The sequence below is a fragment of the Schistocerca americana genome, chromosome 5 (genome assembly GCF_021461395.2).
Source record: "Schistocerca americana isolate TAMUIC-IGC-003095 chromosome 5, iqSchAmer2.1, whole genome shotgun sequence".
NCBI classification, from domain to species: Eukaryota; Metazoa; Arthropoda; class Insecta; order Orthoptera; family Acrididae; genus Schistocerca; species Schistocerca americana.
The window spans coordinates 549,745,842-549,769,316 of record NC_060123.1 but is presented as its reverse complement, the minus strand read 5'-3'; the positions used below and the strand labels follow the sequence as shown (position 1 = coordinate 549,769,316).

The 23,475-nt window shown below is 44.1% G+C and overlaps 1 protein-coding gene across 1 annotated transcript in view; it reads right to left on the bottom strand.

Annotated features, from left to right (window-relative positions):
• LOC124615973 (venom dipeptidyl peptidase 4-like) overlaps nucleotides 1–23,475 on the bottom strand; it is a 572,498-nt gene that overhangs the window by 548,092 nt on the left and 931 nt on the right. The gene's annotated exons all lie outside the window — the stretch shown is intronic.

Genomic DNA, 23,475 nt, shown 5'->3' with positions numbered 1-23,475 from the left:
TAGGAGGCAATTGTGACGTTTCGGTTGATAATGGAAGTAAGACTGAATGAAAACAAGGCACTTTCTTAGGATTTGTCGACCTGGGAAAAGCGTTCAATGTCAAATGCTGCAAGATGAGTAAGCCATAGGGAATGATAAGTACTATACAACGCGAACACTAAGAGTGCAATACCAAGAACGAAATTCTCGTATTAAAAAGGGTGTAAGAAAGATGTAGTCTTTTGCCCCTACTGTTCAATTTATTCGTCGAAGAAGCCATGAGCCAAATAAAAGAAATATGAAGACGGTATACGTTCTTTCGGACATGGCCGAAAGAACAGATACCATCTTCATGTAAATAAGGCTTACCGGCCAATGATCTTCTTCAGTGTGGGTGCACTCACATTGCCCGAACTCTTACGGTAATCGGTAGATTGACTGCCGCGAGTAATGAGTATACTGAGCAGGGGTACTACAAGTGTAGTGTGTGGACAGTAAGCTGGAAGTGTGGGTCTCACGGGGAGCGTGCCGTAGATATGTCCTTGCTGTTGCACTATCCTCTGTGTCCTCGATGGCTCAGTCGGACAGAGCGTCTGCCATGTAAGCAGGAGATCCGGCGTTGGAGTCCCGGTCGAGGCATACATTTTCAACTGTCCCCATTGATATTTATCAACATTTGTAAGCAGCTTAAGCTCTGGATTTCATTGTAATTTCAAATAAAAGAAAGGTTCAAGAATGAGATTATAGTTGATAGGGAAAGAATATTAATCATAAAATTCGCTGATGAGATTGCTATCTTCTGCGAAAGTGAAGAAGAATAACACGATGAGTTGAATCGAATGAAAAGTCTAATAACTACAGAATACAGACTGAGCGTAAATCGAAGACAGACGAAAGTAATGACAACAGCGAGAAACTTAACATCAGGAGTGATCACGAAGTAGATGAAGTTAAGGTATTCTGCTACTTAGGGAGCAAAATAACCCGTGACGGACGGAGCAAGGACGGCAAGACTAGCACTAGCAAAAAACGTATTCCCGGCCAGAGAAGTCCCCTAATACAAACACAGGACTTAATTTGAGGAAGAAGTATTTGAGAATGTGCGTTTGGAGCACTTGATAGTGTGGTAGTGAAACATGGACTATGGGAAAACCGCAACTGAAAAGAATTGAAGCTTTTGAGATGGAAACGCCGTGTGGCTAGGGCCTCCCGTCGGGTAGACCATTCGCCTGGTGCAACTCTTTCGAGTTGACGCCACTTCGGCGACTTGCGTGTCTATGGGGATGAAATGATGATGATAAGGACATCACAACACCCAGTCCCTGAGCGGAGAAAATCTCCGACCCAGCCGGGAATCGAACCCGGGCCGTTAGGTATGACATTCAGTAAACTTGGGCTCTAAAATTCATATCTTAAGAGATAAGAGCACTTGCCAATATTGCTACTGCGAAACATACTTCTTCAATGCAAGCTCTTTGCTGGAAACAAGTGAGGGCACATTTCTTTGTTATTGTTCATGCATGAAACCTCTGTTACTGTTGTTACTGTAAACCCTATTCACAGTTCTGGGTAAGTGGAGCTCATATAACAGATGTAACGGAACCATCTGTATTGTGGTAAGTTTGTAAAATACTATTACGTTGTAGTTTTACCTTTGCACGTCACCAGCACAATGGAAGCTAGGAACACACCTCCCCTGGTTGCTCCAGTGTGGAAGAAACTGAAGTCATACCTTATTTGTACTGTGTTCACGCATTTGGATACTTTGCAGAAGGTTGGAATGGCTACTATCATTGCTTTGTTTTCGTTCGAGTGTGGAAATCACAGATGAATTATCTTTGTTTGCAGACTCCGAAGGTAGAAACTCACAACGGTAGCTTCATTTCGTGTGAGTGTCAAAGTTCGGACCAGACAAGATATTACAATTTAAGAAATACTTTACTCGTCGGTAGCATGGCGCGTCTGACGTGAACGCACAGTGCTGATGTGTCTCAAGGTCGATCTGCGAGAGGTACGTGAATGGCGAGATATGAATTTGAAGCACACTGGTAGAACAATTAAAAGAAAACAGCCCTCGGTCACTAATTTTTAACGATTTTACCGGGTCTCAACACTGCTAGGAGTGTCTTCCTCAGAATTTAAACCAAAGATGGTCTATAACATGGTCACAGAATTATGATTAAAAACGTATGATACAAATTATAAGTACGGAATTATCGTGAAAGACTGGCAGTACTTATATGTCATTTATAATGTAATAAATATGTCAAAAGGGCATTAATCACAAAGATATTTAAGATAAAAAAAACTGTGATGGCGAGCCACTAAGGGCTGTTCGTTACTTGCGTGGTGCAGGTTGTAAACGGGCTACAACCTGCACAGTTTTTTTTTATCTTTAATATCTTTGTGACTGATGCCCTTTTGGCATATTTATTATTTCATAAATGACATATAAATACTGCCAGTCTTTCACGATAATTCGGTACTTATAATTTGTATCATACGTTTTTAGTCATAATTCTGTGATCATGTTATAGACCATTCTTTGGTTTAAATTCTGAGGAAGACACTCCTAGCAGTGTTGAAACCCGGTAAATTCGTTAAAATTAGTGACCGAGGGCTGTTTTCTTTTAATTGTAACTATTCACGGTCTCTGAACGTGCAGCCATGTACAAAATTTTACAATGACAGAAGGCAATGCGCATGGCCTTGCACATATCTGTATGATTGCTTATCCACGTCGCAGCAGAAATTTGCTGCATCCTCACACCCATGTTCAGAAAAAACAGAACACCTTGAACGACTAGAGATAGGACGTTCATGTTAACAGGACATGTACATTAGTATGTTCTGCAGAAATGATTAGCATTTGAACCATGTCGGCCTGCGGGTTCGAGGTCAACATCGATATTGCGTCGCAACTCCACCTACCGGTAAATGAGTCTGCGGCTCTGGTTGTCGCTATAAGCCAAAGGTAATGGACCAATGCGACTTGAGCAGACGTGCAGGATGCCTCGCAGACGTATGCACGAATTGTGCCGTCAAACCAGTGAGTTTGAAAGAGGATGCATTATTGGCATGAGAGAATGTGATGCATCCATCCGGGAAAATGCTGCTCGTGTGAGACGAAGTGTTTCGGCAGTGCACTTCTCCGCCTATGGTTCAAATCGCTCTGAGCACTATGGGACTTAACTTCTGTGGTCATCAGTCCCCTAGAACTTAGAACTACTTGAACCTAACTAACCTAAGGACATCACACACATCCATGCCCGAGGCAGGATTCGAACCTGCGACCGTAGCAGTCGCGCGGTTCCGGACTGAGCGCCTTAACCGCGAGACCACCGCGGCCGGCTACTTCACCTATCTTTGACGAATGTGCAGGAACATAGTAGACGGCAATGGTGTATGGAACGACGTCACTGGAGACAAGAATGGCATCAGATAGTGTTTTAGGACGAATCCTGGTTCTGTCAGTGTGAAAATGATGGCCACATTTTGGTTCGCTGCAGACAGAGGGAACAGCATTACAGTGGCTGCAGTCGCACAAGACATACAGCGCCAGTTGAAGGCCTTATGGTTTGGAGTGCTACTGGATAAAATCCACAAAATAAAGATGGTGCGTGTCCAGGGCTCTGTGGCCGACGTGACCTAAATGAATGACATCCTGCGACATGTAGCCGTATCTTTTCTACACAACACTCGAGACGCCATTTTTCAGCAAGACAATCCACGATCACCTGTTGCTGCACGAACACATGCGTTCTCGGTGTCACAGGATGTCAGCAGTTTGCCCTGGCCCGCCAGATCACCAGACTTGTCGCCAACGGAAAATGTATGGGAGATGGTGAAACGACAGGTGTGACGCAATGCCGAACACCACAGAGGAGCCTTGCAACTAGATGGATGCAGCATGGATGGTTATACCACAGGACGCCATTCGCGCCTTACATGTGTCGATGCCATCACGCATGGAACAAGTCACTAGGGCTCATGGCGGAATTTGTGCCTACTAGGCATGCTAAACCGAGGTGACTGAAATGCTAATCATTTCTGCAGAACATGGTAATGTATATGTCCTGTGAATACAGGGTGTTTCAAAAATGACCGGTATATTTGAAACGGCAATACAAACTAAACGAGCAGCGATAGAAATACACCGTTTGTTGCAATATGCTTGGGACAACAGTACATTTTCAGGCAGACAAACTTTCGAAATTACAGTAGTTACAATTGTCAACAACAGATGGCGCTGCGGTCTGGGAAACTCTATAGTACGATATTTTCCACATATCCACCATGCGTAGCAATAATATGGCGTAGTCTCTGAATGAAATTACCCGAAACCTTTGACAACGTGTCTGGGGGAATGGCTTCACATGCAGATGAGATGTACTGCTTCAGCTGTTCAATTGTTTCTGGATTCTGGCGGTACACCTGGTCTTTCACGTGTCCCCACAGAAAGAAGTCACAGGGGTTCATGTCTGGCGAATAGGGAGGCCAATCCACGCCGCCTCCTGTGTGTTTCGGATAGCCCAAAGCAATCACACGATCATCGAAATATTCATTCAGGAAATTAAAGACGTCGGCCGTGCGATGTGGCCGGGCACCATCTTGCATAAACCACGAGGTGTTCGCAGTGTCGTCTAAGGCAGCTTGTACCGCCACAAATTCACGAAGAATGTCCAGATAGCGTGATGCAGTAATCGTTTCGGATCTGAAAAATGGGCCAATGATTCCTTTGGAAGAAATGGCGGCCCAGACCAGTACTTTTTGAGGATGCAGGGACGATGGGACTGCAACGTGGGGCTTTTCGGTTCCCCATATGCGCCAGTTCTGTTTATTGACGAAGCCGTCCAGGTAAAAATAAGCTTCGTCAGTAAACCAAATGCTGCCCACATGCATTTCGCCGTCATCAATCCTGTGCACTATATCGTTAGCGAATGTCCCTCGTGCAGCAATGGTAGCGGCGCTGAGGGGTTGCCGCGTTTGAATTTTGTATGGATAGAGGTGTAAACTCTGGCGCATGAGACGATACGTGGACGTTGGCGTCATTTGGACCGCAGCTGCAACACGGCGAACGGAAACCCGAGGCCACTGTTGGATCACCTGCTGCACTAGCTGCGCGTTGCCCTCTGTGGTTGCCGTACGCGGTCGCCCTACCTTTCCAGCACGTTCATCCGTCACGTTCCCAGTCTGTTGAAATTTTGCAAACAGATCCTTTATTGTATCGCTTTTCGGTCCTTTGGTTACATTAAACCTCCGTTGAAAACTTCGTCTTGTTGCAACAACACTGTGTTCTAGGCGGTGGAATTCCAACACCAGAAAAATTCTCTGTTCTAAGGAATAAACCATGTTGTCCACAGCACACTTGCACGTTGTGAACAGCACACGCTTACAGCAGAAAGACGACGTACAGAATGGCGCACCCACAGACTGCGTTGTCTTCTATCTCTTTCACATCACTTGCAGCGCCATCTGTTGTTGAAAATTGTAACTACTGTAATTTCGAAAGTTTGTCCGCCTGAAAATGTACTGTTGTCCCAAGCGTATTGCAACAAACGGTGTATTTCTATCGCTGCTCGTTTAGTTTTTATTGCCGTTTCAAATATACCGGTCATTTTTGAAACACCCTGTATGGACGTCCTGTCTCTAGTCGTTCAATGTGTTCTGGTTTTTGTTCTAAACATATGTGTGTGTGTGTGTGTGTGTGTGGGCGCGTTTCCTTGTACAGCATTGCAACCGATCTTAATGCAGTAGCAGCGCCGAGAGCAGTTGCACAATCACGAGTTCTTTGGCCTTGGAACGTGGCTCTGTGAAGCTGCAATCGGCAAGGTGTGTGGTTGGGACAGATATTTGCTGCACTTGAGATTTTAGTGTGAGCCAACTTGCCTCTCGCGAAATGCATGCTACAGGTACACGTCAGCTTAATGCCGGTCCACACGCTAAGTTGTTGCGTGTGGACCGGAGATCGCAGCAGATTTGATAGAGCTGGCGGGTGAAACGTACCGTGGGCTGGATCCAGTGCCTGTTACACTATCGAGACTTTAATGCGGAATACGAAAGTATTAAAAGAAACCAGCCATGTCTGTGCAGGGTGAAAAGTTAAGAAAATAATGATCGGCAGGGAAAAGCAAACAATTCACTCATCGTCAGAAATAGAATTATTAACACAACATATGAATATTTGCTCAATACACCAATTTTTTTTTCATTCATCCTTTTCTTACGTTCTCGAAATAATAGGGGACAGGGGTTGCCAATGACCATGTTGCCGGACAACAGCCTTCGTTTAAAACTATTAAAATAGGTAAAAATATACATTTATAGGAATGGAACTGATGGTATGAACTTTGTAAAGTAATATGTGCTGTCTTGTTACGTTACTGCTCTACGTTTCATGAGACAGAGCGGCAAATGTAGGCTCTGAATAAAGCTTCGCTCGTAAATGTCCTAGACACGAGCTGCACACGATCTGCTTTACGCCCTGTTGCTGTATTTGCCAAATATTTAACTAAAATGCGATCCTGCGGTCGAATAATTGGAGGTGGACAGGTTACGCGAATTGTAAATTAATGAACATAAACAGAAAAATATTTGCAATAACCTTAGGCAACACCTCAAATGGTTCAAATGGCTCTGAGCACTATGGGACTTAACATCTATAGTCATCAGTCCCCTAGAACTTAGAACTACTTTAACTTAACTAACCTAAGGACATCACACAACACCCAGTCATCACGAGGCAACAGCTCAAATTTAACTTTTAAGAGCATATCATTTATCCAGTATGGTCCAAACTCCTACTGAATGATGGACCTACAAGCCGTTTTGCACGTAATAAAATTAATTGTTGAAGTATGTCAACAATCCTTTAATTATCTAGAGTGTTGCGGAAGACAACAGAATTCCCATTAAGATCAAGCCGCGCCGTGCACTCGATACATAAATTCCCTCACCCGTAGTTTTAAATGCCCATAACCAAGATCCGATAAGCGATCCAAAGTGTGTCTACATAAATAAAATCACTGCTCTGCCGTACTCTCGGATGGCAGGGAAACTAGCTTCTCTTCTTCTCGATCGATGTCTCGAACTGCTCCTCTTCCGTCCCTCCTGCTCCCAAGCGCATTTCTTCCTTCACCAGCGTCATAACACTTCAGCGAATGGGGCTCGAGCAGATCCCAACTAAGTTACACACTTCGTTCAACACTTGGACAAACATCCAAAAGACCCACCATTGCTACGCAAATGATTATATAACTAAAATAGGTATTCTCATCGACAGGTTATATCGTGGTGTGTCTGCTGACACCAATTCCTGTAATTTTTTATTACGTATTTGATTAACATCGACATATTTGCGTTTCTAGCGCCTCTCTTTTATATTATAATCAGCAATGATCCTCGAATAATAAATCTATTCTCTTATAGCTGCATACTGCTTCATACTGTCTGTGTAAGTGTGGAGAACGGTCTGGTTTGTCAGCCTCAGATAAATAAACTTAATATTGTTGAATATTTAACAACAATGTAATATTCTACGAAATGAGTTTGTGCTGCGGCCGGGACTCGAACCCGGGTCTTCTTGTTTGCTAGGCAGAAATGCTAACCATTACACAACCGCAATACGATGGTCAACAATGCTGCACGCACTACCTAAGGTGAGTGCCCTCCCCAACACAAACTTCAATTCTTTTTTCCCTTACGTATTGTTACTACTGCCAGGGCTCTTCGATGTCACCCCAGCATTGGACATAAAGGGGCGTCCTTGTACCATTGGTGATCTTATAGATCATTTCTGCCTAGCAAGCAAGAAGCCCCGGGTTCGAGTCCGGGCCGCAGCACAAATTTTAATTCATTTCATCTGCTTCGATCATTATCGTAAATAACAAAAAGAGACTTAAATGTCTCAGGGAAACATTTAATTATAATGTAATATTCGTTGTTTGTCGCGTTGATGGCTACTGTGCAATGCCATTACAGGTCATAAGGTTTATTGCGTATCATGAAGTCATGAATGATTTGATTGTAAATATGTGTATGATTGCAGCTGCTAATTTTTTTACACGATGTACTGCACGCAGCTTATTGACTTAGTGCTCTTGCATTTGCCGTGCCAGTTTTTCTGGCCTCGTTTGGGGTTGTTAAAGCGTGTGCTATGTCTGCCGTTAGCCATTACTTTGTGTTCAGCTACCTGTGGGCCAGCGTGGCTGATCTGCGAGCGCCTGTACACGCCATACCGGCAGAACCCAGTCGCTAGCTCCTGCTAATCTCTCATTGTTCGTAGGCCCTCACCGTACTTGCTCATATTTACTTAAAAAAACTACTTGTGTTCCACTGCTGCATCGGGATTCTCCCAAGACTCGTTAAAGCTTCCATTGTAAGGGCGTCCTGGTCGCACATGCCGACCGCTTAACAAACATGAACTTCTTGTTATGTTCAGTTCCAGCCAAATGTTTATCCCTACCCTCGTTACTCTCCAAAATCTGAAAGGATGATGTTCGAACCACGCGGCTGCTACGGTCGCAGGTTCGAATCCTGCCTCGGGCATGGATGTGTGTGATGTCCTTAGGTTAGTTAGGTTTAAGTAGTTCTAAGTCTAGGGCACTGATGACCCCAGAAGTTAAGTTCCATAGGGCTTAGAGCGATTTGAACCATTTTTGACGATGTTCCTGTGGACTCCTGATAACGTTTTGTGTGTGTGGTATTTGGGTGCATATATGATTGAAGGGGAGTGGGATTAGACAGAATCGAGGATGAGCTTTGGGAAGGGCCTAGAGACAGAATGCAGGTCATAGACGTCACGTAGCTAAGACATGGGTTCGAGCATTCACTGGGAAAGAAAGGGACTGGATTGGTTATAGTGGACTGGATATTAGGTCTCAGGGATGATTTCGTGGCCACAGAAGGAAAGGCAATGCAGAAAAAAAAAGTGAAGTGCCCAGAAGATATAGTCAGATGTCAATGTACTTTATACTGTTACATAACATCGGCAGGTATGTAAATGATTAGAGTTACATTTCCTAATGACAGGTAGGCAGGTCACCAGTGTGCATTAGTGTAGTTGGTGTTTGGTGTTGTTTGTTACCAGGCCTGAAAGGGCGTATTAGGGACGTTAACAGCATCAGATGTTGAAGGATATGGAGGAGCCGCGTACTCCTGAGAGACAGCTTTATCAACACCTGAAAGATTTTGAAAGGGATCTCTTCGCAGGTCTCGGTTTGGTCGACTAGTTGAATCGTGCAATATCGAAATTTGTGGAGCATTCGTATGTGACGATGACCCGATGTTGGACTGCATGGGAGCGTCAGAACAGGCATACTCGTTGTCAAGGTTCCGGTTGATCCCGTCTGACAACGATAAGGAAGGTTCACCGTATTGTGCAACAGGCGCATAATAACCTGTTCACGTCTGTGCCTGCCATCCGAAAACAAGTGATGGACTCCCAGCAACATTATGCGTCATCCCGCAGCTTTGGTCGGGGACTAGCAGCTAACTAGACTAGGGAATTAATGTACCATGTGCAGGCTGCTGTTAACACCACATTACAAACGGCTGCGTTTGGAGTGATGTTGCAACTAAGAAACATGAACTGCCGATGAATGGCGTCGCACAGTGTTCAACGATGAATGGTGATTCTGAACTACACCGAACGGCCATCATCGACGAGTATAGCGACGGCCATGGGAGAGGTCCCATTCTTCTAACAATTTGGCGAGGCACAGAGGTGAGACTCCTGGTGTGGGGAGCCATCGAGTATGACTTTAGGTCACGGCTGGTGGTGGTACTGAGGGAACTCTGATGGCACAATGGTACCTCACGGTTATCCTGCGCCCTCATGCGTTACGTATAGTATTACAGTGCCATTTTTCAAAAGGACAATGTTCGTCCACATAAGGTAGTGTCTTTATGAACTGTCTGCTTGATGCTGAGGTACTCCTGTGGCCAGCAAGATCCGCAGGTCTGTCTCCGATGGAAGATGTGTGGGACCAGCTCGGACGTTAACTAAATTTCAGTGCCAGACTCAAGGATGTCAAAGACTAGCTACAACAGTTGTGGGCCAACTTTCCCCAGGAGCGAATACAACGGCTTTATGGTCCTGTTTCAAACCGAATCAATGCATGCCTCCGGGCCAGACCGGGTGCAACATCATACTGAAAAGTGGGCTCGTACTGCTAAGTCATTTGAAAAGACTCGATTGTGTAATCACCCTTAAGCCTGTGAAGTTTCTTTTCATTTCCTCCTTTCCTACTGGATCCGTCGTTTTTTGTCAGGCAGTGTACCTTTCATTTTCTCGCCTAAAGACAGAGCAGACTATTAGTCTTTCTGACCCACAGAAGACTCAGTTCTTTTCAGCCAAATACCACGCGAACTGTGAATGACAAGTAAAATCTTCTGAAAGCTTTTGTCGCAACGGAACGTGGGAATTATTTTTTATTTAATTCGGAACAGTGTGCCCCAGGCAAAGACATGAACGCCTAGTGTATCTGAAAGTGTCAGTTTCTGTTTATACAGATGAACAGCTTGAAATGTGTAGTGTGCCCACGTCACTATCGTCGACCCAAGAAATCTTTTATCTGTAACGTAATATAGTGTGATGGAATGCTGCAGTAATCACAGTACTGATACGGTATAACGTACACTATGTGATCAAAAGTATCCGAACACCCGGCTGAAAATGAGTTGCAAGTTCGTGGCGCCCTCCGTCGATAATGCTGGAATTCTATATGCTGTTGGCCCACACTTAGCCTTGATGACTCTCGCAGGCATACGTTCAATCAGGTGCTGGAAGGTTTCTTGGGGAATGGCAGCCCATTCTTCACGGAGTGCTGCACTGATTAGAGGAATCGATGTAGGTTGGTGAGGCCTTGCACGAAGTTGGCGTTCCAAAACATATCAAAAGTGTTCTGTAGGATTGAGGTCAGGACTCTGCGCAGGCCAGTCCATTATGGGGATGTTATTGTCGTGTAACCAATCCGCCACAGGACGTGTATTATGAATAGGCGCTCGATCGAGTCGAAAGATACAATGGCCATCTCCGAATTGCTCTTCAACGGAGGAAAGCAAGAAGGTGCTTAAAACACCAATGTAGGCCTGTGCTGTGATAGTGCCACGGAAAACAACAAGGGGTGCAAGTCCCCTCCATGAGAAAGACGACCACACCGTAACACCACCGCCTCCGAATTTTACTTTTTGTACTACACACGCTGGCAGATCACGTTCACCTGGCATTCGCCATACCCACACTCTGCTATCAGATCGCCTCATTGTGTATCTTGATTCGTCACTCCACACAACGTTTTTCCACTGTTCAATCGTCAAAAGTTTAAGCTCCGTACACCAAGAGAGGCGTCGTTTGGCATTTACCGGCGTGATGTGTGGCTTATGAGCAGCCACTCGGCCATGAAATCTAAGTTTTCTCACCTCTCGCCTAACTGCCATAATACTTGCAGTGGATCCTGATGCAGTTTGTAAATCGTGTGTGATGGTCTGGATAGATGTCTGCCTGTTACACATAACGACCCTCTTCAACTGTCGGAGGTCTCTGTCAGCCAACAGACAAGGTCGGCCCGTACGCTTTTGCCCTGTACGTCTCCTTTCATGTTTCCAATTCACTGTCACATCGGAAACAGTGAACCTAGGAATGTTTAGGAGTGTGGAAATCTCAAAAAGTTTCCGTTCGAAGGTGGTAAAATCCAGACGTATGACACAAGTGACACCCAATCACCTGACCACGTTAATAGTCCGTGAGTTCCGTGGAGCGTTGTATTCTGATCTCTGGCGATGTCTAATGACTACTGAGGTCACTAATATGGAGCGCCTGGCAATAGGTGGCAGCACAATGAACGTAATATGAAAAACGTATGTTTTTAGGGGTGTCCGGATACTTTTGATCACATAGTGTACCTTGTGTCGCAGGCCAATTCACGTTTTTCAAAAGAGGTATTGCAACTATTGACTATATTAACATTTCCTCTATTATGAAGATTTAGAAAGAGTAGACACACTGTAATTATAATTACTTAATGTTGGCTTAATTCGTCAGTTTACGTGCCATGAAGATGGAAATCGTAGGCTGGGGCGACAAGGTAGTGAGCAGGCAGTAGACGCGAAGCCTTAACCGTGAGGAAGCACGGAAACCGAGAAGATCTGTGTTAGCGTAGGCACTTTCCGACAGACAAATGGTAGCGTGTGGCCAGGCCTTTAGTCTCGCTTCTGCACAGTGAATACCCTACTTAGCGAGGCTCGTGCGGAAACCATTGTCATCTCAAGTACCACGCATTTTGGAAACTCGTACTGAACACGTGCTGCCAAATAACTGAATCCGTAAAAAGTGTGTGTGTGTGTGTGTGTGTGTGTGTGTGTGTGTGTTATTGTTATGCACTGTTAATAAGCTCGTGATGTAAGGAGCGATCAAAAAGTTTTCGTTCGAAGGCGGTACAGTCCAGAAACCGTATGCCAATCAGCCAAAATGGCCGTGAACATTGGGTCAATCGTCCCATCAACACACCAGGCTGAAGATGCCCGTTTAGTAAAACACTGTGTCCTGCTGCGTGAAGGAAGTCATTAACTCCTGCTGCTCATCCTCGTCCGACAACAACCGTCGGCTCTTCAAGGCCTTCTTTAAGGGACCGTCTCTAGTCTTTAAAATATAAGAACAATACTTCAGTCGTAGTACGCGGTTACTACACAGTGATTATTCGAAGTCAGTGACCCCTCTAAATGCCGTAACTGTAATTTCCGGACACTGCTTCTGTTCTAAAATGACAGTGAAAAATTATCAAGATGAGCAGTTACCCACGCAGAAGTTGGTCGTAATACCACTCCGCCGTGCTACACACGAACCAGTATTACCTGCGTCTGAACTGTGAACACTGCTCCAAGCAGGGAGCAGAGCGTGACCTAGCGGTAGAATTGGACTCACCGTGGAATAGAATTAGGACTTTCATTAGAAAGATGGTGAAAGTGTTATCAAGTGACGAAAAAAATTCCTGAAGCGAAACGGGGATTGTACTATGGACATTTTGATCTTTGGTCTGCCAGAATGTGTTGTTAAAAAACAAATCAAATCGTTTGTGAATGTAACTGGTTTTCGCTTAAGTTATTGTGGTGTCACCGCCAGACACCACACTTGCTAGGTGGTAGCCTTTAAATCGGCCACGGTCCGTTAGTATACGTCGGACCCGCGTGTCGCCACTATCAGTGATTGCAGACCGAGCGCCGCCACGCGGCAGGTCTAGAGAGACTTCTTAGCAGTCGCCCCAGTTGTACAACCGACTTTGCTAGCGATGGTTCACTCACAAAATACGCTCTCATTTGCCGAGACGATAGTTAGCATAGCCTTCAGCTACGTCATTTGCTACGACCTAGCAAGGCGCCAGTACCAGTTACTATTGATACTGTGAATCATGTAACGTCAAGAGCGACGTTCACCATTTGTGGATTAAAGTTAAGTATTCCACCAGCTACGTCCGTTTTTTCTAAATTCTAATTTCCTTGTCCTGTTCCAGACCTCAAGCCAGCCTGCGTGAGCTAAAACGCGTGCCTTTCGGCTTCCTCTAGTTACCCGGTGTTGGCTCTCCTGCCAACCACAACAGTTATCATTATACCTAGTTTGAGGTAGCTATTCCAGCCATTGCACCATCTGGCGAAACAGTATCGTTCGAGAAGTAACAATCTCGTCTTCGTTGTTTCGTGGGGGCAGGAAATTACGCCACGTACAAGAGCGGCAGAGGTTTTCACACACGAAGGCGAGAACGTTGACAGCTGTCGAAAACTCGTTAATTTTAACTGAAGTGATACAGCTTTGAAAACCGAGAGGGGTTTACTGGCTACTAATGGCGTATTCGAGTGATTAAGAGTATTGAGAGTATATACCGTGTGTTGCACCGGTGCACCTAGTCAGCACTGCGATATTGAGATGAACAACGGTGCCATTCACTCAGGAATGTTTTGACTCATGTTACAAAATCAGACGGGATACCGCTACGAACTGTAACGAATCAGCATTGACTTTTACTGTTAAATGGTATCGCTGGGCCGTCTATGCCTATGGGTTCGTTGGCCAGTTAAGTTCGATGGTTTCCTTGCATTTGGTTATATTCACAACTTTTCTGGAACAGCTGACGGCAACTACAGACACGGCACGTTTATTCTTATTTGATCGTAGCAGAAAACAAACTAACGAGTTTGCGGTTGAGAGAGATCCCAAGGACGACAGCTGGGACGGAAATGTGACAGCTTCACGAGGTTGCGAAATGTTGAGAAAGTCCGTAATATGAACATGCACATTCACTCAAGTTTAGCTACTTTTCTCTCCTACACTGCTTATAGCGCCAACACAATTTCACCAATTCGGTTTGTAAACTTCACGATTACATGGTTTAGCGACACAAGTCGACATGACTTTTCTCTCGTTATCAAAAAAGAGAGTCAGTGAAAGCTTGCAGAAAATTTGGCCAACCAGACAGACTTGACAGCCAAGAAGTGTAAGTCCGCATAGTAAAGTCTCTAAGTTTTCTGCTGGTTCTGCTGCTTCTATCGGTTAGGTACCTACAGCTCTACTGTGTTTTGTCTGATGCGGCTGCTTCTTTATTCAAGTATCATAAAGTAATCGCCAGGCAAACAGGATACTGCTGGTCAGAATAACTCTACTTAATTGAGGAAGAAAGCGTTTGAGGTATAATGCTACAGAGGGATATTGAATTAAGGTTCACTAATAAGAAAAGTATTTGATACGGTGCCCCACTGCAGAGTGTTAACGAAGGTACGAGCATACGCAGTAGGTTCCCAGATATTTGTCTCGAAGACTTCTTAAGTAATAGAAACCAATACGTTGTTCTCAACGGCGAGTGTTCGGAGAGAAGGGTATCGTCAAGAGTGCCCCAGGGAACTGTGACAGGACCGCTATTATTTTTAATGTACATAAATGATCTGGCGTTCAGGGCGGGCGGAAATCTAGTAGGTCCAATTCTACTGAAGATGCTGTGGTGTGCCGGCCGAAGTGGCCGTGCGGTTAAAGGCGCTGCAGTCTGGAACCGCAAGACCGCTACGGTCGCAGGTTCGAATCCTGCCTCGGGCATGGATGTTTGTGATGTCCTTAGGTTAGTTAGGTTTAACTAGTTCTAAGTTCTAGGGGACTAATGACCTCAGCAGTTGAGTCCCATAGTGCTCAGAGCGATTTTTTTTTTGTTTGTTTTGCTATTGTGTAAGGGAAGCTGTCATCGTTGAGTGACTAGAGGAGGATACAAGACGATTTAGATAAAATTTCTAGCTGGTGTTATGAATGGGAGCTAGCTCTAAATGTAGAAAAATGTAAGTTAATGGCGATGAGTAGGACTAACAAACCCGTAATATTCGAGTTCAGCATTAGTAGTATGCTGCTGGACATAGTCACGTCGTTTCAATATATGGGCGTAATGTTGCGAAGCGATATGAACGAGCATGTAAGGATTGTAAGTGGGGAAGGTGAATTGTCGACTTCGGTTTATTGGGAGAGTTTTAGGAAAGTATAGTCCATCTGTAAAGGAGAACGCATATAGGAGACTAGTGCGACCTATTGTTGAGTACTGCTCGAGTATCTGGGATCCGCATCATGTCGGCTTAAAGGAATACATCGAAGCAGCTCAGAAGCGGGCTGCTTCATTTGTTATCAGTAGGTTCAGACAACACGCAGGTTTTACGGAGATGCTTCGGAAATTCAAATGGGAATCCCTGGAGGGAAGGCGACGTTCTTTTCGAGGAACATTAAAGAGAAAATTTAAAGAATCGCCAGTTGAAGCTAACTGCAGAACGAATCTATTTCCGTCAGCATACATTTCGCGCAAGGACCGCAAAGATAAGAGAAATTAGGGTTCGTACGGAGGCAAATAGTCGTTTTCTCCTCGCTCTATTTGTGAGTGGAACAAAAAGGGAAACTACTAATAGTAGTACAAACCTCCCCGGTTAGCCGAGCGGTCCAACGCACGGTTTTCCAGAGCGGGAAGAAGCGCCTGGTCCCCGACGCGAATCCGCCCGGCAGACTTGTATCGAGGACCGGTAAGCCGGCCAGTCTGTGGATGGTTTTTAGGCGGTTTTCCATCTGCCTCAGCGAATGCGGGCTGGTTCCCCTTATTCCGCCTCAGCTACACTATATCGGCGATTGCTGCGCAAACAAGTTCTCCACATACGCGTACACCACCATTACTCTACCACGCAAACATAGGGGTTACAGTCGTCTGGTGTGAGACGTTCCCTGGGGGGGGGGGGGGGGGGGCGTCCACGGGGGGCCGAACCGCACAATAACCCTGGGTTCGGTGTGGGGCGGCGGAGGGGTGAAGTGGACTGCAACAGTCATCGTGGGGTTGTGGACCACTGCGGCTGCGGCGTGGACGGAGCCTCTCTGTCGTTTCTAGGTCCCCAGTTAACATAACATAACATAATAGTAGTACAGGGTACCTTCCGCCACGGACCGTATGGTCGCTTGGGGAGTATGAATGTAGATGTAGATTTCAAATGAAGAGTTCCAGCAAAATCTACGAGGAGAGAAACAAGTGGAAAACACTGACAGGAAGGGACAGGACGATATAACACGTGTTACGACATCAAGCAATAACTTTCAAGGCACTTGAAAAAACTGTAGAGGATGGAAACTGTAGAGGAAGACAGAGAGAGGAATATAACCAACAAATAATTGTTGACCTCGTGCTACTCTGAGATGAACAGGCTGACACAGGACAGGAATCAGTGGTGGACCATATCAAATAGTCAGAAGGCGGAAAAAAATTACCTCAATTTTACAGGATTTTCAGTTGCTTCAGGCTTCCGGAGAATGATTAAAATCCCGCAGATCGAGAGAAAAAGGTTCTGAGTGATGGTTCTGGATTTAAAAAAAAAAATTTTTTTCTCTGCATTTGGCTTCTGGTATCTTACCAGTGAATTAACCAGTCTTGCCTCGGCGCACGTTTCTCTCTTTGAGACTCTGGGACGTGTCGCAAGGTTTAAGTCGCTGACTCGAATTCGGAAGGAGCAGAGCTGAATTTTCCATCACTAGTTTTAATTTAGAGTCTCCAACGTTTTCTTATCTGGAATTTCGGCTGTCGCCAGGCTGAAGGCTCCATTGAAGGCCAAGAGCGTTTCCTCATCCGGTTATCTTGAAACTCCGCTTCTAACGGCCTCTCAGCTGACGACACTTGAATTCTCTCTCCGCTTGTTTTCTTAGTTTATGTTTATCATTCCGTGTCTTCTTTTCTCTGTGCTCTTCCAAACTGAACAGAAGATGGATTTCTAAACTATGTAGAAGTTGCATCCTTAACAAAGAAGAATTATGATCAAATCCGACTTTCTATTTACAAATAAGGGCTTTTGACCGGAAGAGTAAATGTTTAATAATCTTTTCATTGCGCCTATCGGCGACTCCACTGCTCTTTGTGGGGAGTAGCAGTGTATCCTTCTCATAATATTGTTGTCATAACATGGCTCGCGCGCGCGCGCACACACACAAACACACACACACACACACACCTGCAGCGTCTGAGCACTGTGTCCCAACTCTTTCCATTGTGCCTGTCGGCGCTTCGGCCTCTCCTCTATGCAGTTAGTAGTATTCTGTCCTTTCATTAATACTGTTGTTATTCCATCCTGGACTTTTCATTTTGTAGGCTATTTTGTGACGCAGTTGTCAAAACACCAAGTTTTTTCTGTAGAGAGAACGGCAGTATGTTATTGGATTAACACCAGACGTAATTCTAAGAACACGCTTCTGTATTCTGAGAATACTGTAACTTGAATTTTTTCCAGAAAATAATTCTCAGAACAGGCTTCTGTATTCTGAGATCACTGTCTTTGCAACTTGAATTTCTTCAGAAAATAATTTCATAACCCATTAGTGAATGGAAATAGGCAAATTAATCTAGTTTCTTCATTTTTAAATCGCCTATAGCAGTAATCATACGTATTGTAAACAGGGCTGAACCAAGGCGCTTAACTCTAAGGAGTCGGTTTTGCAATTAATGTCTTGGTCTATCTGCAGCGGCAAAAACTTAAAACTTTCGACATTGGGTTTCATTGTTTGAGAAACCTATTTTTATAGATCGTGGAGCACTATGAGAAGTATGAAATGTATGTATTGTGTCAAAATTCAGCAGTTATCTACGTGCGATGAAAATCTGTTGATGTTTTCCAGTATTTGATTAGCTGCCTTTTCGGTAAGAGGACAGTACCATTTTTTATTCCCGTTTTTGTACAATCTGCAAAAAGTACAAAATCTTCCGAATCCATGTGGAAAATCATTTACGTGTACTAGAAACAACAGAAGGCCCATAATCACAACTTGTGGTTCTCTGTATCTGACTTCTTAAAATTCTGAATGCCTATCATTATGCGGCAGACATAGACCTGATAAACATTGCTTTCTCATTCCGGATGTAGGAGGCGACGGAACAACAGGTTCAAAATAAGGGGTCTAGCGATTAATATTGAAACAAGAAAGACTAATGAGCAGTTAACGTCAACAGGTATGAACGTCAACGCTGCTGAGCCCTCACCATTCTGAACAAAGCAAAATCTCAACAAGCGTATGCTCCCAGAGACATAAATAGAGCATTGTTTCTACTTTCGATCGGTGATATCTCCCCTAAGGATACAGGAAACATTTTCCCAAACACCCGTTTCAGCAAGGACATCCATTCCCCTCCCTCCAGCGAAAATAAAAAGTCACAAATATATATTATGAAATCTTTACGTGTTACCAAGTGACGAGTTGCTCACTTTTCACAATCCTTGTTATCCAGCTGATAACGTAAGAAACTATCTGCATTGAAATGTAAAGCCTATATTCAGACACAGATCAAATTAATATTTTTCACTCAACTTTCAAGGTATTTCATATTTGTCACAAACATAAAATATTAGTTATACGTAACATACTGTATTTGTTACTATTATTTGAATATCTGAACCGTAATGGTGAACAAATCATCCTTCTGAAACACATTAAACATGAAGAAAACCAAGTTTCCGGCTCAAGGGGATGCTCGCTTACGTTTACACAACGGCTAATGCAATTTTGAAGTTGTCCATGCCCAGTAGGTAAGGGACAGAAGCGCCACACCAATAAACTAAAGGCTCACCGTTCGACCCTGACCAGTCACACAATTCTTGTTGACTGTTAATGTATGTTATGCCTGTAAAAAGCTCCAGATGGACAGAAGTTTGACTCGGTATAAACTTTTCTCTCTTGTAGTCGGCAAATAAGCTGGTTTTCAAGTCATCAGAATCTGGGGCCTAATGTTGTATCAACTTTCGTCACGTTAGAAACAATATAATGTTAAACTGGCGCAGCAGGATTTTCTTATATTTCACACAACAGGATGTTTATTTAGAGAGCTATTCGGAGAGGCTCCAATACGTCATTTACTGCTGAGAGAAACTGCCGAAAAGTTTCTTGCGCCACTACATATTACAATATTATACAGATAAACCAGGATACAATTGCAGTTTTCTACTGCTGTTCGTAGGTGACGCTGCTGAGTGTGTAGCGAAATAACGTTCTTCGAAAATCGACATGAAACACAGGAGCACTTGCAGATTATAAGTTCTTGGTCCAAGGACAGGCGTCTGACTCCCATCGCAATAAACGTAACGCACTGGATGTAAATTGTCTTGATAGGAGTTTAACTACACAAGCGGTGATCAGTCACTAGAATCAGTCATAAACATCAAACAATTAAGACTAACTGTCTGTATCTACGGCTAATGCTAGAAAGGACATTTATTGCGGTAATCCTAAGTGTACATGCACTCCCGATACACGCCTTTTGTGAAAACTTCATTCGACTAATTCTTCAGTATTTTTGGTCGGTCTCGCACTTAAAAAGGTAGACTAATGGAATAGATAAAGAATACGCGAAACAGTAGCAGCTCGATTGGTCAGATATATGTTTAGACACCACGAGAGCGCCACAGGTTTCCTCAGCGAACGCTACAAGAAGAATCTAGACGAGTTCCTTACAAAACAACGAGAGCCGACGTTCCCTGTCGCGCCAAGAAAAATCGGTACATAGCAGACGGATGTAGTTCAGGAAACTTTTCTCACGCATAGAAGAATAAAATGTGTTACGTGGACATAGACCTGGAAACGCTTCATTTTCATGTTAGAGCTCATTTTCTACGTCTATTCACAATGACATTAATCATGGGAAACACCCGAAACAGTTCGTATGAGCATTACGTGACACTTTTTTTTAAACATGAAATGTAAATGTTTGGTGAGAATGTAGAGTAAGTTTCAATTCTTAGGTTCACCGTCAGTGTTTATTGCCATACGTGAACGAAAGTGATGTCGACGTGGGACTCACTTATTTCATAGTTCTTCTGGCATCCCGCAGGTAGCATCAGCTGTTCAATGTACCTCACGCCTTGGTTTCCTGTAAAGAGCAAAGTGGTCAAATGCTGAGTTCCAATGAAATGAACACCCCTAGCTGCATATAGTCGATGATATAAGTCAACGGGGACAGTTGAAAATGTGTGCCCCGACCGGGACTCGAACCCGGGATGGCCTGCCGTTGGTGGCCGAGCGGTTCTAGGCCCTTCAGTCTGAAACCGCGCGACCGCTACGGTCGCAGGTTCGAATCCTGCCTCGGGCATGGATGTGTGTGATGTCCTTAGGTTAGTTAGGTTTAAGTAGTTCTAAGTTCTAGGGGACTGATGACCTCAGAAGTTAAGTCCCATAGTGCTCAGAGCCATTTTTTTTTTTTTTTTTGAACCCGGAGTGTCCTGCTTACATGGCAGACGCTCTATCCATCCTTTTTTTGTTTGGCATTTTGTTCGTTATGTTTGGTCGTTGCGGACGTCACATGACATCCGTTCAAGTTGGTTGTTGATCCTTTCACTCAGTTTTTTTTATTTATTTATTTATTTTTTTTTTTACAGAGGCCAACCAGCTCTCTGACCGATCACGCTGAGCTACCGTGCCGGCGCAATTGAGGCTGAGTTCTAACATATCTGACTACGTGAAAATGTGTGTGCCGACCGGGACTTGAACCCGGGATCTCCTGCTTATGTGGCAGACACTCTATCCGTCTGAGCCACCGAGGACACAGAGGATAGTGCGACTGCAGGGACTTGTCTCTGGCACGCCCCTGTGGGACCCACATTCGCATCTTATTGTCCTGCACTATATTCGTAGTGCCCCTGACCTTATACTCATTACACGCGGCTTTACTGCCGATTCCCGTAAGAGTTCGGGCAGTGTTTGTGCATCTGCACAGAAGAAGATGGTCAAATGGCAGGTGAGCCTTATATATATATATATATATATATATATATATATATATATATATAAATGCTGAGTGCTCAGTTGGCAGATGCTCATTTGCTGTACGGAACGGACTGGCCAATGGTAATGGCTGGGACGTTCAGCGTTTGTATTGGGAGAGATTTCCCGAACTCCAGTGCCCCGGCAGGAGGGCATTTGAAGCAAATGATACTCCGCTTTGGAGGCATGGGACATCTTAGTCTACTGCTCGCCCCTGGGAAGGCCTAGAAAGACGAGGACTCCCCAACTGGAGGAGCAACTTCTCTGCACAGTTGATGACAATTCTCATGTCAGCATAAGAGAATTACCTATGGCAAGTAATGTTTACCACTTTATAGAGACTGGTATCAGTACCATGTACAGCGTTTTCAGGCACTATCAGCAGCTGGTTTACCTGCATGGGGACACTTCTGCGAATGATTCATTCAATAACGTGTCAATCTTCACCTCAGTGTAAATGTGAGTAGGGGGACAAGCTATGTTCTGGCACATTTTGTTAGTGCAGGTTGCCTACATCAGGGGCAGGTATGCACTCAGGGGCAAATCTATTGTTCTCCTTTGATTGACAGGTACTTATTGTTCTCCTTTGATTGACAGGAACTTAATCTGTTGTTCTGTTAAGTACTTTTCCGTGTCACTCCCATTTCCTGTCAATCAAAGGAAATGGGGGTGACATGGAAAAGCACTTAACAAATGGTTCAAATGGCTCTGAGCACTATGGGACTCAACTGCTGAGGTCATTAGTCCCCTAGAACTTAGAACTAGTTAAACCTAACTAACCTAAGGACATCACAAACATCCATGCCCGAGGCAGGATTCGAACCTGCGACCGTAGCGGTCTTGCGGTTCCAGACTGCAGCGCCTTTAACCGCACGGCCACTTCGGCCGGCAAGCACTTAACAGAACAATAAGTTAGGTACCTGATAGTGCCTGAAGACGCTGTACATGGTACTGATACCAGTCTCTATATGCATAAATAACATGATTCAAGTCCATTTCCCTTTGAGTTATCCCACAATTTGGATACACTCTTCCTCCAACATCTCAAAGATCCACATAGATATAACAAACCAATGAAAGCTCTGATCTCTGTCGCATCTGTTTCTTTAGTGTCCTATTCCCTAGAGAAGTTACCACGAACTTCATTCATGTATATATTAGTGCATGTTGCGATAATGCTTATTATGTTTTCATCCAAGAACAAATTCAGGATTTCTATTTCTGTGTTTTTTATACGAGCTTGATTTTTTGGTCCAGGCAAATGCGTAATAAAATTACAAGATCTGCTTCTAACACTGGTAGGATATTTATTTTTCCTTCGTTTAGTTATTCCATCTTTCCCTAACAAAATGCGCCCTCTTGAGTTACTTCTTTCTGTGATTCATATTCATCATTTTCTGACACTTTTTGTTCTGTTCCTGAATCATGGCCGCTTTCATGAACACAATCCTCAGTCTCTGAGTCAGCGCTATCACCGTGAGCATCTTCATCACTCAGCTCATTGAACCATTGCAACCATACATTAGGATCTCTACTAAACTCTGTCCCACGTTTTTTGCCTTTGACATTTCTTCCACAATTTAAAAAAAATAAAGAGAATACTAGGTGACACGGAAGGTAACTGCAATCAGTTTCAATACCTCTAAATTTACGCACATGAAAGAACGATTGAATCTTGGAAAGCAATAATGTAATACAGACTTACTTTGTTTCAGATTGTGGCAGCAGAGCTCGCGCGGATAACAAGTGTCCTCCAGAGTATAATAATTTCATAAACAATGTATCTTTCGTAACTGAAAGGCAACAATGATTGGAGCTAACAGCCGGAGACTTAACAGAAAGGTACTGAAAATGGCGCGAATTCAGTCCAGCACTGTCAGACAAAATTGAGTGGGAAAGTTATGTGGATGACGAGTGTCATCCGCGCGGGCAACGGAGGGCTAAATAAGAATTTAGTGAATCATTCCCATGTATAATACCTACAGTCCAATACTTCTTGACCACTTGTGTCTCAGTCGCATCATGCTGCAGGTTTCCTAAACTAAAACAAATAAAAAGTTGTCTTCGCTCTACTATGAATTAATAACGACTAGCCATTCTGTCAATTTTATTAGTCGAGAGATAAGTTTGAAGAAATATAGATGTTAACGACGTTATTGTGAATTTCAGTAAAATAAAGGCACGAAAACATGTACTATAATATC